This window comes from Pinus tabuliformis, chromosome 8, assembly GCF_031772625.1.
Source record: "Pinus tabuliformis cultivar Carrire ecotype Pingquan chromosome 8, CPIR1, whole genome shotgun sequence".
Taxonomy (NCBI): Eukaryota; Viridiplantae; Streptophyta; class Pinopsida; order Pinales; family Pinaceae; genus Pinus; species Pinus tabuliformis.
This window is the reverse complement of record NC_142294.1, coordinates 321,394,050-321,409,376: the sequence shown is the minus strand read 5'-3', so window position 1 is coordinate 321,409,376 and position 15,327 is coordinate 321,394,050.

Sequence of the window (15,327 nt, the reverse complement as noted above, 5' to 3'; positions counted from 1 at the left end):
ACAGAAGAAGCTTGAGCCGACAACAAAGTTGGGAATACTTGTGGGGTACACTAGTACACCTCACAACTATCGGGTGTACTTGCCTACCAGTTGGAGGACAGTGGTTCGCAAAGATCTCAAGTTTGATGAGTAGAAGGCCATGCGAGTTTCCCTTGAGAGGGAGCTCCAACTACAGGCTATGGAGGAACTGTTGGTTCCTAAGGAGGAGGAGCCTCAGACTGATGCAGAGCAGCCACATGCAGAGGTTATAGGAGTGGAGACATCCACTCAAGCAGAGTCTTCCAGAGATGGATAGAATCGCACAAGAGAAGTTGATAGATTGTTGGAGGATGAAAGAGAGAATGTGGGAGCACCATCTTCTTAGCACAGACATAGGAGGTCACCTGAGAGGTACACTGGATACATGGCCCTTGCTGGGGAATGTGTTGATATCGAGCCATCTTCCTTTGAGGAAGCAGTGCAACAGCCAATTTGGGTTGATGCTATGGTGGAGTATTACTCCATAGTTCGTAACAGTGTTTGGGACGTGGTTCTGAGACCGGAGAACAAGTCAGTTGTGAGTTCTCGTAGGCTTGACAAGGTAAAGCAAGATGCTGATGATGGGTGAATCATGTTGCTGTAGTATATTTCGAAAGAGGAGTAAGATGCTGACATTTTGACAAAGGCATTGTCAAAGTGTAAATTCGAGTTCCATAGAGACGGGATGAGGGTGGCAGATAATCGCTTTCTCATTGAGAGTGAGTGTTGAAATATGGCAACAAGAATATTCCAATTTAATTTTCCCTTGAATTAAATTGTGAACTAAAACCAAATTTAGTCTTAATAGCTACTTGGAAATAATTAATTAATTAGTTGGAGAAATTCAAGTTAGAAGTCTTTCTGAAGTTGTTATCACCAAAATAGGACCCTGATAGGCTGCTGATCAGACTATCTCAGTGTAACTATTTCAAACCAATCTTTTAGCTAAGGCTTAGCCTCCTCAGCCTGAGAGGGCTCTCTCAAAGGGTTAATGATTTTGATTAAAGATATGGATAGATGGCTAACTCTATGGTTTGTGATTGTATATGTTTATAGGTTGAAAGATGAAGGCTGGCTACCATTGGGCTATGGAGTCAAATTATGTTTCAGTACCACAACAAGATCATCTTAACATGAAGTCAGGGCATAGAGAGTTTTTATGCATCAACAAAACAAAGATACAATGCAAGGAAACACAGTTTATAAATATATGAAGGAAGTTAGAGCATCATTGATGAGTTCTAAGTAACATGTATTCATACCACTGCAAGTAAGTGAAAGAGGAAAGCCATGAGAAAATATGACATTAAAAAATCTCTTTGAATCTTGAGTAGTGAAGCCAAAACATTCTACCTAGCATGGAAGTCAAGGCATTATAGAGTTCAAGTGCAGAAATGAAAATATAAAACAGCGAAACATAGTTAGTTTATCTATGAAGGAAGTCAGAGCATCATTGATGAGTTCTGAGTATCATAAGTAAACACCACTGCAATATAAGTATTGGAAGATGCCATCAAAACAAGAACATACAAGAACTCTTCATGAATCTTGAGTTGTATAAGTAGAAATCTGTATTAGGTTAAAAATATACACAGTCTGCACATAGAGCAGCAGCTGAGCCAAAGAGTCTCCAACCTGTTGCTAATTTGACCTCTTGCTCTATATAGGGCATTTAAAATTAGGATTCCATCATCCCTCATCAAGAGAATTCTAATTTTCCATCAGTGACACCTATTCTAACCATAAAACAAACCTTTAAATGCATTTGACAGCTAACTAGCAGTCCTAGAGACCTAATACAACTAGGAGTGTAACTCCTTATTATGATTACAACAACCTTATATAAAAATTTAAATGCATTCTTTTACAGCTAAAACCTCATGAAGTTGAATTTGATGAAGCCTCCCACGTGGTCACCCAACTGCTGATGACAAACCCTAGAAATTAGGGAACATGTTTCCCTGTTTTTAGGTTTAGATCCTTGAAAATTGGCACGTGGGACAAAGCCTTTATCTCCTCACCCATGACACATTTTACGAAACTGAAGGAGGTTTTTGTAGCCCATGTTTTCTAGAACAAAAACCTCTCCTGGTTTTTTAAAACATTCCTCCAGCTGTCCAAAATCTGTCCTTGAAAAACACGTGTCAAACAGGAAAAATCCATTTTCTGAAATTAGGGTCTCAATTAAAGCTTATTATCTTCCAACTGAAAACACTTATGAAGAAAGTGAGATAGGTTATTGTATCTAGAGAGTTGATGAAGATAAACCTCTTTCCGAATTCCAAAATACCTTTTCATGTGACCAGAAACTGATCTTGAAAAAGACTACTAAAACGAGAAGACCAAGCTTGACTTTCAGCAGTTTCGTAGTGCAAGTTTAACCATAAATTCCTCCCACCTCAGAATGGATTTGAAGAAACTGAAAGATGTTTTTGTATTTCAGCATGTTAGGAAGAAAAGCCTCTTTCAATTTGCAAAATTGAGTTCTCAGCCGCTCAGTAAAGATTCTGGAAGTTAACTAGTAAAAACAGTTTTTCTGCTAAAACAGGCTGCTTCAGGGGTTTCGTAGCGCGCTACGAAAACACTGATTTCGTAGAGCAAAACATGATTTTTACACTGTTTGCGCTATGAAAATGTGGATTCGTAGCTATTTTGAAAATTTCTCCAAAATGATGTGAGATATGACTTCTAAACTCATGGTGAGGCTTCTAGGACATGGAATGAGGCTGTCAAACTTTATTTGGAAAAGAGATATGACCTTGAAAGACTTCTAACCTTATGACCTAACCCTTAAAACATGAAATGACCTAGAGACCCTTTAACACCATGACTAGAATAAGGGTTTGTAAATGAGAATGACACTAATTGTGATGAGATGACTCAAAACTTATAAGACTATGACTAGAAACAAGGCAACTCTCCAAAGCTTAGAGACAAAGATTTTAGGGTGATAATAGTGGCTCCACTAGGGATAGTGTACCCTTGTGGTATACTAAGAACTTGTAGCTCCAGTGCCACTATCCATCCTCTAGAATAAAACTCTGAACCTCTGCCTAATTTGCTCCTCAAGCCTTTAATGATTTCTGAATGAAGAATTCAAACTGCACCTACTGAAACAGATGCTCAGTCAACCTTGAGCTTATTTGCATTTTCCTACCTACCTACTAGCTGCAATTTCCACTTTAGGTCAAGCAACATGATATTTCCAATAAAGCCAATCAATTGTCCTTTCTGATATTGGAGGCTCTTGACTGCATTCAACCTCAAAATAACCATGATAGTGAGATGACCAAATCAAATTATAATGTATATGATCTTCATAATGCAAATGAAAAGGAAATACTGATGTGCAACAATTTGCCATGTATTCATTTATAGGGTCAAAGAAAACATGGTTATTTTGATAATCTTCATAACATTCTATCTCTTCAGACAACTGATCCTCAGCCACACAAAATTCCTTTGATGTGCTATCCAACTGCCTTGCTGCATGATTCCCATAGACAATGTAATTTTCTTCATTATAAAGATCATCCTTTGATGCAAGCTACTGCAAGGAATTACAAAAATGAACAACCTTTTCCTCTTCCTAAGGGTTATAAAAGCTATCTTCCAGAACTTTTCCTTGGTGTTTGCAATCAATTTCATACTCATAATGATCTGAAGCCTGACAAGTCTGCTGCATCTCTACATCAATCTCAGAGGATGTAATATGATTTTCATAAGTAAACCCCTGCTGATCTTCATGCTGCATTTCATGAGATGTTATACTTTCTTCTTGGTGTTGAAATGCATTGTTATGAAGAGCCTCTAAAATTTCTTCATCCATAAATTCATCATCATCATAACAATCCTCCAAGTACTGAATAAGACTTAAAGAATGTCTACAACAATCTTTGAGCAACAATAAGGAAGGATGACATTCTTTATACATCTCATAGAATTCATCATGAAAATTAGCAAGCGAATATATTGAACCGTTTTCCAAACCTTTATACCAAGACCATGCTTTTCCTTCTAAAGTGGTCATAAACATCTTCATGAGACAATATTCAGGGAAATGAACCTTAAGAGTGCGTACATGCATATGAAACCTAACCAAATGAAGAGCAACATTGTCTTTATTTTCATATTTGAATATCGGAAGATCCTCTAACCAATCAACCTTTGGCTTAGGATTTGGAAAACCAGGGATATGAGACCGATTCGTAGGAGCATACCTGGCATTCATTCTTGCAATGGAACTCATCTTGAAACTTCATCAAGCTACTGATCTTCTAGTAGTGGAGTCACCTTCCAATTTATTATTTGATGTGTGGAGTCGCCAAGGTAGTTTTGTAGCCTCAAAAATATGTCTGAGCTCCTGCTACCTTCAGAAGTTCAGCCTCTTGATTTCGGGAATGAATAATCTTCAGACTCCCGGCAGACGCACCAAAATGTTATCACCAAAATAGGACCCTGATAGGCCGCTGATCAGACTATCTCAGTGTAACTATTTCAAACCAATCTTTTAGCTAAGGCTTAGCCTCCTCAGCCTGAGAGGGCTCTCTCAAAGGGTTAATTATTTTGATTAAAGATATGGATAGATGGCTAACTCTATGGTTTGTGATTGTATATGTTTATAGGTTGAAAGATGAAGGCTGGCTACCATTGGGCTATGGAGTCAAAGTATGTTTCAGTACCACAGCAAGATCAGCTTAACATGAAGTCAGGGCATAGAGAGCTTTTATGCATCAGCAAAACAAAGATACAATGCAAGGAAACACAGTTTATAAATATATGAAGGAAGTTAGAGCATCATTGATGAGTTCTAAGTAACATGTATTCATACCACTGCAAGTAAGTGAAAGAGGAAATCCATGAGACAATATGACATTAAAAACTCTCTTTGAATCCTGAATAGTGAAGCCAAAACATTCTACCTAGCATGCGAGTCAAGGCATTATAGAGTTCAAGTGCAGAAATGAAAATATAAAACAGTGAAACATAGTTAGTATATCTATGAAGGAAGTCAGAGCATCATTGATGAGTTCTGAGTATCATAAGTAAACACCACTGCAATATAAGTATTGGAAGATGCCATCAAAACAAGAACATACAAGAACTCTTCATGAATCTTGAGTTGTATAAGTAGAAATCTGCATTAGGTTAAAAATATACACAGTCTGCACATAGAGCAGCAGCTGAGCCAAAAAGTCTCCAACCTGTTGCTAATTCGACCTCTTGCTCTATACATAGCATTTACAATTAGGATTCCATCATCCCTCATCAATAGAATTCGAATTTTCCATCAGTGACACCTATTCTAACCATAAAACAAACCTTTAAATGCATTTGACAGCTAACTAGCAATCCTAGAGACCTAAAACAACTAGGAGTGTAACTCCTTATTATGATTACAACAACCTTATCTAAACATTTAAATGCATTCTTTGACAGCTGCAACCTCATGAAGTCGAATTTGATGAAGCCTCCCACGTGGTCACCCAACTGCTGATGACAAACCTAGAAATTAGGGAACATGTTTCCCTGTTTTTAGGTTTAGATCCTTGAAAATTGACACATGGGAAAGAGCCTTTATCTCCTCACCCATGACACATTTTACGAAACTGAAGGAGGTTTTTGTAGCCCATGTTATCTAGAACAAAAACCTCTCCTGGTTTTTTAAAAAATTCCTCCATCTGTCCAAAATATGTCCTTGAAAAACACGTGTCAAACAGGAAAAATCCATTTTCTGAAATTAGGGTCTCAATTAAAGCTTATTATCTTCCAACTGAAAACACTTATGAAGAAAGTGAGATAAAATAAAGTGAGATAGGTTATTGTAGCTGGAGAGTTGATGAAGATAAAACTATTTCTGAATTCCAAAATACCTTTTCATGTGACCAGAAACTGATCTTGAAAAAGACTGCTAAAACCAGAAGACCAAGATTGACTTTCAGCAGTTTCATAGCACAAGTTTAACCATAAATTCCTCCCACCTCAGAATGGATTTGAAGAAAAAGAAAGAGGTTTTTGTATTTCAACATATTAGGAAAAAAATCCTCTTTCAGTTTGCAAAATTAAGTTCTCAGCTGCTCAGGAACGCTTCTGGAAGTTAACTAGTAAAAACAGTTTTTCTGCTAAAACAGGCTGCTTCAGGGGTTTCGTAGCGCGCTACGAAAACACTGATTTCGTAGCGCAAAACAGGATTTTTACACTTTCTGCGCTACAAAAACGTGGATTCATAGCTATTTTGAAAATTTCTCCAAAATGATGTGAGATATGACTTCTAAACTCACGGTGAGGCTTTTAGGACATGGAATGAGGCTGTCAAACTTTATTTGGAAAAGAGATATGACCTTGAAAGACTTCTAACCTTATGACCTAACCCTTAAAACATGAAATGACCTAGAGACCCTTTAACACCATGACTAGAAGAAGGGTTTTTAAATGAGAATGACACTAATTGTGATGAGATGACTCAAAACTTATAAGACTATGACTAGAAACAAGGCAACTCTCCAAAGCTTAGAGACAAAGATTTTAGGGTGATAACAGAATTCATGCAAGAGTTACCCCTTAAATTAAGGAGATAAGATTGAGCTATATTTTAGTTGTAATTAGTTAACTCAGTTTACTAAGTTAAGTCCAGTTAAATTAGTTCCAAACTGTTTAAGGAACTAATAGAGAGTTAACAGTCAGTTGATGCATGCATGCACTCAACTAGTGCTACTCCAGTTAACTGAAGATTCCCTCATCAGAAACTCATGCATGTATATTCTGAGAAAGACCCAGTTGAGATTAAAGTCAAGGACAATGTACTATCAGTTGCATGTGTTTTCTTATAAAGGAAACTCATTCATGTAGTCAAGGAATCATTACTTGAGGATTGTGCAGTTTTGACATTGTGTGAGAAAGTGTTACACTTAGTAACATGAGAATCATCCCAGAGGAATAACGCAAGGAAATAGGAGCTTGGAGGGCATAGAGGAAGGTTGGAGAGAAGCCAAGATTTCCTGTGAGCATCTGTGAGGATTGTACTTAGAGTTGGCTAGCTGTGAGAGCTAAGGCTTTGTATAATTCCTATGTATTTCCACCTGTATGATAATACAACAATGTGGGGTTTTTTAGCTAAGGCTTTCCCCAAAGTATTTTCATGTGCATTGTGCCATTGATTCTTCTTCTTCTGGTTATATTGTTCAGCTCTATATTTAAGCTCCCGTAAATTGATTATAGAAGTAGGTTATAGTATTCTGCTTTGATTTTTATTGCATTATCGGGTTAACCTACATCAAATTTTCTACAAAGGAGGAATCCCTTGTTTCCATTGGTCCTTGACTATGACCGCCCATAATGAATGAAGAAAAGCTTTAAATTACAGAAATCCTCAAAATCACTAAGACATGTCATCTGTTGCCACACATCATCCCAAAAAAGAGTTGACCGGCCTAATTGAACCACCTAGAAGGAATATTGACACACCATGTCTTTGCTACCCCGAGCCTAATTCCAAAGAGGAGATCCATAGATAGTATCCTCATTTCATAATGTATCTTCCTACGACATAAGAGGGGCATACTTACGCTTAAAAATATACTTCCTAAGTTCATTTCCTCCAACAACCCAACACCTCCATAGTTTTGCTGCAAAAGTTTGACTAATAAGTTGTGGGTCATGCAGACCCAATCCTCCCAACAACTTAGGTTTGATGAGGGAATCCCAAGAAACTAAGGAACATCCCTTATCCTTATTAGAGCCACGCTAAAGAAACTTGAGTTTACCACATACTGCCTTCAGGATCTGTTACACATTATTTTTTCACATTCCAGACTCTATACCTAAAGTGTCGTCCTTTGTGCCATTGTCGTCACAAATGTTGTAAAGCGACAAAAGCTGTGTAAACTCATTCACCATGAATTATATGCTCAATATATCCCTTAAGAGATGGAGAACTAATGTCTTGAAGAAATTCTAGAAAAACTTGTGAAAAGCCCTAATTTGCAAGACCAACACTACTATTTGTAGGAAAATTGGTGTTGGTAACCTTTTGTCTAACTAGTGACTAGCACTGGTAGCGTGACTTTTGATAGGAAAATACACGCTGATCCTCTTCAGGCAGTTTCTCCAAAATGGAGTAGAAGCTTCTCTTACTAGAACCTCGAGAATGGCAAGCTCGTAGTGTTGGATGAAGATATGGTCGAGTACTCCCATTTAGAGCCTTTGATCATGCCTTTAGGAATATTACCTTTGGGATAAGGACCTTCTTCCCCCTTTGGTGGATCTCTAACCTCCTCTCCATCACTATAAATTCATTCTTCAGTTTCCTCAATGGGTTGGTCATTGCTGGTTGCCATTCTTCTGCTCAATCGTGCTTAGATGCTTCCATTTTGGTGAGAGACGAAAGAAGAGCCTTTTAAGTTTGGCTTAGACTTGGAACCATACTTGAGGAGGCCTTCAAATTTAATGCACTGGTTGTATGCTTCCTTCTTTGATTTGATCATAAATACAAAGCATGTTTTACTTCCCATAAGCTTGTCTACAATGGTTTTCTTAGTATAATACTCCTTGATCTGTTGTATAACTTATATTGGAATGCATATGCTATGATCTCTCGTGTTGTTATCTTTTGATCTCTCTTGCAAGTATTCAGACGCAAGGAATAGCGAGGAGTGAGCCTGTGAGCTAAGGGATTGGGATCATCATCAGAGGTCGAGCACATAGGAGAGAGGTATGCCATTGCCCTTTCTCATTTATCATTCTAATTTATTTTAGTGAAGTTTGCATGTTTTGTCACGGTTGTTGCTTGACCCACAAATTGGGCTAGAGGGACTGCTTCTATCTGTAGAAGGGATTGCATGGTTAACAAATTGGTGACTCTATTAGGGAAGCCTACACCCTTTTCATCTCATTTCGTTTTTTTCCTTCTCGTTAAATTTGGCCAACCATTGAATGACCCTTTGTTTTGATTGATTTTTAGTATGTACTCTGAATTGTTGGTGTCTTAGGGTATCTGGTCTAGAGTTTCTTCTCAAGTCTTTCTTGTTTTTCCTAATATTTCCTCACTTAACACGTGTTTTATCAGTGGAAGTCGTGCTAACAACATCTGTTTTTCCCTGTACAGTCACGTTGAAAACCCTGTCTTCCACTATTTACCTGCGCTGAAGACCAACACAGGTTTTGCTATGAAAAGTAGCGCTGATGACCCTGTCAGCACACGGTTTTCTATATAAAGTAGCGTTGGTCCATGAATGTGAGAATTTTTAGGGTCTCTATTGAAAACTCTAGTGTGTCTTGGTCTCTGAGGTATCTTCTCTGCTTTATCTGCATCAGTCTCTGTCTGTATGCTTCTGATTTCTTTGTGGAATGCAAAAGATTGTCTCTTGCTTGAAGTGGTAAAAAATCATATTTTGATTGAGTTTTTTCAAGTTTTGATTCGATTAAGATCTTTTTTTACTACTTGTGTGCTTCAGAATTATTGATTGTTATGTTGATTAAACAATGATTTCTATTTTGCATTGATTAAAGGAATCGTTTTTGCATTGAATTAGTTTTCATTTCGAAAAATTTACTTTTCATTAAAATTGCATTAGATCACTTGCATGAAAAGTTTTTTTTTGGAATTAATTATTGGAAATAGATCACATTTTTCAATAATTGAAAACTAAATGGTGCATTAGTTGCATTAAATCATTTAAAGAAAAAATAAAAGCATACTTCATATAAGTGCATCTTAGGAAAAGTGAAAATCATTTTTACATTTTGGCATTGCATTTGGAAGGTGAAAGTGAAAGGTCTAGTTAGGAAACATTTGTTTGTTGCATTCTTCATTGTCACATCATTGTTTGAATCTCTTCCCTTACTAGATTATCTTTCATCAAAATGGAAAGAATCCTTTTCTCATGATAGTTGCATCATAGGAGTTCAGATGACATCGTTTTGAGCCTTAAAACTGAAACTTAATTGAAGATAAACTTAAAATCTACCTCAATTAACCTAAGGAGAATTCATAACTTAACACAAACATTTAGAGGTCTAGGCTAGAGATGTGTTTTGACGTCTATAAACCTAGCAGTTGTCATTATCTGTCAGCATTGTATCTCGGGGGTGATATCCCGTTCCACTTACGAAAGTATATAGGATCATTCTTTAGTACTTTCGGGTATATTGGAGGTGCTCCACATATGGAAAGTATATGGGAGCACTCTCATAGAACGGTTACACATTAGGCAACGCTAACACGGATTTGTGCTCCCCGTACCATCGCGTATATATTGGGAGACCCCACTAGTTTTCTATCCCTTAGCCATAAGTAACCTAGTCAGCCGCCTTGTAGACGTGATACATCGAACACAACATTCAAGGAGATTGGATGTCGTACGTTAAGTCCTTGGTTCCTACAAGGTGTATATTGAGATTCACAGATACTTGGTAAACCCTTTTTCCTAGTTACCCCTTTTTTATTTATTTGTTGTTAATTTCTAAAATTAATTGACTGTAGAACAATATCCTTCCTGTGGAAATAATCCTTAATATATATTAGGTTGAGACTAATGGCAACAGTTCTTGGGTCCACCAACCAAAGAAACCCATCTGACGATTCCTTCTTTTGGAAATGTTGGTGCTCCCTATATGGAAATGTTGTCCATTCTTGGATTTACCATTGGTTTGTCAGTTTAGTTATTTTCGACCCCTATGGTTCCAAATGTCCAAACTACTCCTCAATCGGGCTCTCCTCCACCTGAACCATATCAAACTCCAGTTGATCTTAAAGCTGACCCTTTGCCTTCTTTGCCCATTCAATCTTCTTCCTCTTCTTCTTCTTCGTCTGGTGAAAACATGCAAGTTAGTAACAAGGTGGATAAGAAGAAGAAGAAAAGGAAGATTAAGAAGAAGAAAAATAAGCAAGGGGGAACCAAACATTCGATGCTAGTGATGCAATTGATGTTGAGAAACTTTCCAATCAACCTTGCAAAGTGAAATTCTATTGTAAGCTCTATAAGGGTGAGCACCTTCTTTCAGAATGTCCTGGTATTCCCAAGATCTTAGAAGTGTGGTCCATAGGTTCGCATCGACCTTTGTCGTCAGCCTTTGAAGATCATGACGGTGATAAAACTTCAACTAGTGACAGTGAAACCCATGGGAAAAAGGGAAAATTTAAATTTCATGTAGGTTATGTGAAGGGAATCATCATATTTACCTTTGTCCTTACATGGATGAGGCCTCTAAAGTGTTGGATAACCTTACTGCTTCTCAACCTCGTCTTCTGACTGCTTATCATAAGCTTTCCCCTGATCCTCCACTGGTTGATCAAGTGATTGATTAGAGTCCATCCCTAGTCAATCCCACTCTCTCTGAAATTGAATCCCATGAGTTCGTTCTTGACTAACCATTGGTTGAGAAAATGGCCGAATTGATTCCACCTTCAATTGATCGTGTTTATTCTACAGAGAGTGAAGTTCATACTACTCAGGTTCTCCTTGTTTCTTCATATTCCAAAGAATTAGGGGGAAATCCTCCCGTTCTCACTGTAAAGGGGGGTGATCCTCCCGTTCCCATAATGCAAGGGGGTATTTCTCCCATTCCCATGGCACCCCATCCAAGTAGTATGGTCGTTTCATTTTATTGGAGTTGATTGGTAAGATATCACATTCCTTTTTATGTGCCCTTCCAGGTCACAGTCCAAGCTTATAATATGGTTGTACCTAACACAGTTCTAGATGAAGGCACGTTTGTTAGTATTTTGTACTTCACTTCTTGGCAAGCTTTAGGTTCTTTGTAGCTTGTGCCTGTTACCCAGAATTTGTTAGCTTTTAACAAAGGAACTAGTCAACCGTTAGGGATCCTTCCTAAGTTGCCTATTACTTTAGGAGGAAAAACTGTCTATCTCGATGTGACGGCTGTCCAAGGCCCTTTAGATTTTAATATACTCCTTGTTCATGACTATGTTTATGCCATGGGAGCTCTCATCTCTTCTCTCTTTCGTGTGCTGTGTTTCCTGCATGAAGGAAGAATTGTGACAATTGATCAACTGTCATTCGTTGGTCCTAATTCAGCTCCCAATCAACCATCTTCCCTAAATGATCCTTACACGCAAGTGGTACCTTCCGTGTCACAGGTTAATTATGTGGCCACCTATTCCATGCCCGCGACTATTGATGATCTAGTCAGTGGTATAGTGCATCATGTACTGGGGGTATTGGAGCCTAATCTTTCCATTAGATCCCTTGACAGGTATCCCTTCCAGAGTGTTGTTCTCCCATCTGATGAGAACCTCTTGGAAGCCATGGTATCTTATATTCCATGATGAGGTGTCATGAGGATAGTTCTTTTACAATGTCAACCTCATTAAAAAATGGAATCGGTCCCCATGAGGATAGTTCTTTTACTATGTCAACCTCATTAAAAATGAAATAGGTCCCCACGAGGATAGTTCTTTTACTATGTCAACCTCATTAAAAAATGAAATAGGTCCCGGAGCAAAGTTCATTTACTTGTGTCAAGCTCGTTAAAAAATGAACAAGGTGTCATCAACATGGTTCTTTTCCCGTCTCAGGATCGTTAAAAAATGAAACAAATCCCTGCCCAATTCAAGTCTTTGATTAGATCTCATAAATTCCCAGTCATGTCTTTTGCTTGATCTCGTAACTGAACCTTCATTCCATCCACCTATTAGTATCCAGTAGTCTACTTACGTGAATGAAATGAAGCTTGGGGGGCATGTACCTCGAATTGAGTCATTATGTTGGGGGAATGCGAACCAACCTCAAGCATAGTTTATATTTGTTTCAAGCTTATGTTAAAATGAAACCAAATCAAAGCATAGTTTGTTTCCGTTTCAAGCTTGTATAAAAATGAAACCAAATCCAAGCATAGTTTTTTTCTCATGTTTCAATCTTATAAAAAAATGAAACCATCTTCAAGTATCCTCAAGCATAGATTCCCATGTTTCAAGCTTGTGTAAAAATGAAACCATTTCCCTTTTTACCTCTCTTGATGATGTTTTATTAGCCAATTTTTTCTAGATGAGCCTTGGTTTTTTCCTTTCCATCGTCACCATCTCTTTGGTTGATCATACATTTTCACTTGGTTGTTTTACCCTTTCTCGAGGAACATTTGCGATGGGTGGTTTTATTAGCCAACCTCTTGATCTTTACATGTTTTGAGCAATTCCATCATCACTAGAACCAGTTGCTACCCTTTTATACCACTTGTTCCTCTAGGTGGAGTCCTCTTTCAACTCTTTTCAGACTCCAAAAATATGAAAAGATTGTCGAGCACTTGTCTTTTTAAACTCATAAAATTAAATGAAAAGCTGTCTACTCAGTATAATTTTAACCCTTTTCTGGACTGAGATGGACTAGCTATGAAAAAAGAATACCTTAGTCGAACATGGCTTAAAGGTTCTCTTGAATATTGTTTTCTACCTTTTCAGATTCGAGAGAATATCTATGAAAAGGGACCTTTGGAGTTTTCTTTTCTGCCTCTTTTTCAAACTCTCTAAACATGAAAAAGATGTCGAGTTACCCCTTTGTCGGACTCGTAAAACTTAAACGACATAGGGCTTATCACCATGATGAGATCGAGTTAGTCCTTCCTAGGGCTCATTAAACTTACTAGGTTGGATTCATCCGAAGGATGAACTTATATGACAAGCATATGGTATCCTCTTCAAGCTTGTGATTAAAAATAAAGAGGTACTTGTTGTAACATAAATGGTTTTGATAAGTTAGACGTTTATAAAAGAGGGTATTAAAAAATAAAAAACAAAAACTACAATTAAAAAATGAAAAAATGAAAAAAAAAAGTGATGAAAAGAACCCCATGAAAAGAAAAACAAGTGTACAAGTGAGCAAGCTCAAATGCCACTAGAAATAATTCTTGTTTGAATCATATAGTATAATCATGATCAAACATGTTTAAATTTTTGTTTAGATTAGGAAATAATTCAACCAAATTGTCTAACCTTGGTTGAAATTAGAAGATAGGATAGATTAGAGAAAAAGTGACCAAAGCATTTAAACTTGGTCAATTTCATTTTATGCATTAGAATAGGGTTAGAATTACCCTTAGGAAATAAAAAGAGGGTTTGCTAGATCAAATGTGCCCTTAGGATATATTAATCATGCTTTATATAGATTAATTTTGGTTAAATAATGAACTAATCATGTCATTTAAACATGATTAGCAATTTGTAATAACCATTAAACATTGGGTTTTATTATAAGGTTGGGAGGCAACATGATGTTTTGTCGGCTTGTGATATCTCAAAGGCACTTTTCAACAACCATGATTTTCCCCGCCTAGATCAATAGTGGGGAAACCACTTCACACCCCCTCATCCCATTTCCCATTAATGGCAATGGGGGGGGAGGGGGGGGGGTTGTCTGAAAAGAGATATTGCTTTTCCCATGCCCCACACAATGTGGCACTTCCTCACGAATTTGCACCCCCCTCGTCTAAAACCATATACCATCGTTCCCCCCCTCTGAAATTCGCATATCTCACCTCCGTTCTCACCAACGATCACCACGTTACCTCTAGTATTTTACCCATCACCAATTACACAATGCTACTTTTCATTCTATCATTGCTCACCACCTATTCCCATTACCATTTACATGTTATTCACATATCCGTTGGAAATTTCCCGTTGCACATTAATTCACCTACATCCCGTTCAGTAATGGTTCTAATTGCAACGATAATCAATCAAATCTATAAAATCACCTTGTCTCGTCCCTTGTGACTCTCCTAGTTGCGGTGTTATTATTTTTAATTGTCGGTACTGTTTTCAGCTCTCGTAACCCCTACTATTGCCAGCTCCTATCACTTTCAGCTAACTCAACCCACTATCATTGAAATAGCTTCATCGCTCATTCAAGTACCTGTTCATGTCGGATCTCTGTTATCTTCTTCATTTCTCAAACTCATTAGACATGGCACCAAAGGGAAAGCTCCAATCCTCTAGTAGAAAATCAAAGAGTGAGGATAACCATAAAACCTTTGCTACCCTAGACCTAGACCACATGTCATTGGAAGACTAGTAATTCATGATTGTTGATGTCGAGTGTGAATTTGATCTGTTCAAATTACACCAATGGTTGAAGCAAAACTACCTAGACCATCAAGATGAAATTAACCTTTGGGAATATGTGTTACCCATGTTTGTTTTCCCACAGACACACTATTTCCCTGATCTTGTTATGTGGTGTCAATCCAGATACAATCCATTGCAAAGAACCATTGTGGCTTAGAATGGAGACATTCTGATCTCAATTTCACCTGAAACCATAAATGAGATGTTGATTATTCTTGAAAATGACTCCC